At 33.9% G+C, this 890-nt stretch overlaps 1 protein-coding gene across 1 annotated transcript in view; it reads right to left on the bottom strand.

The window, feature by feature from the left end:
- Nucleotides 1–890, bottom strand: part of FREM2 (FRAS1 related extracellular matrix protein 2) — a 230,825-nt gene that overhangs the window by 9,888 nt on the left and 220,047 nt on the right. The window lies entirely within an intron of this gene.

Below are 890 nucleotides of genomic sequence, written 5' to 3'. Positions count from 1 at the left end.
GGCGCACTGTAGCAGTGTGCCACCGGGCCGGCCCACTAAAATCAATTTTAACCAAACTGAATTTAAAACATTTTTATTACCTCCCAAAGGACCCCCATACCCATTAGCAGTCACCTCCTAATCCCTCCTCTTCCCAGTCCCTGGCAACCACTGATCTACTTTATGTTTTTATGTATTTACCTATTCTAAACATTTCACATAAATCAAATGAAAAAAGTGGTCTTTTGTGTTGGACTTCATTCACTTAGCATGTTTTCAAGGTGCATTTATGTTGTAGCATTTTTCAATACTTCATTCCACTTTATTATTGAATAATAACCCATTGTATGCATGTACTACATTTTATTTTTTCATTCATTGGTGACAGACATTTGAGTTGTTTCCAGTTCAGGACTATTATGAACAATGCTGCTATGAGCTAATTATTAATTATACAGAGGAAGATGTAACAAAACAGGAAAGATCTGGAAGCAAATATGTTTAGTAATGACATGTAACATTTAAGATTTCTCAAGAACAATTAGCAGAAATAAAGTGTCTTGCTTTAAATTTTACATTTTCCTCCTTTAGATATTTAGCAGGTGGGTTGAGAGTAATGAAGAATAAACTAATATTTACTTATTGAACACCTACCATATTTCAGACATTGTACTAGGTTTTCAATCAATGCTATTTAATAGTTTCACTCTCTTCCATTATTGTATTTATATGTAAGTGCGGGTGGTTAGATGAATGGATGAACGGATGGATGATATATAGAAAGAGAAAGAGATAGGAAAATCAAGGCTCAAGGAAATAAAGCAAATTTCCCCCCAGAATTTTTTAAACCTCCTTAGTGACCCTGACAAGATTAAAACTCAGCTTTTGGCTCATGTTTTTCTACTCTATTA

The sequence above is a fragment of the Galeopterus variegatus genome, unplaced genomic scaffold, assembly GCF_000696425.1.
Source record: "Galeopterus variegatus unplaced genomic scaffold, G_variegatus-3.0.2 Scaffold1418, whole genome shotgun sequence".
NCBI lineage: Eukaryota > Metazoa > Chordata > Mammalia > Dermoptera > Cynocephalidae > Galeopterus > Galeopterus variegatus.
This window is presented reverse-complemented; position numbering and strand designations above follow the sequence as displayed.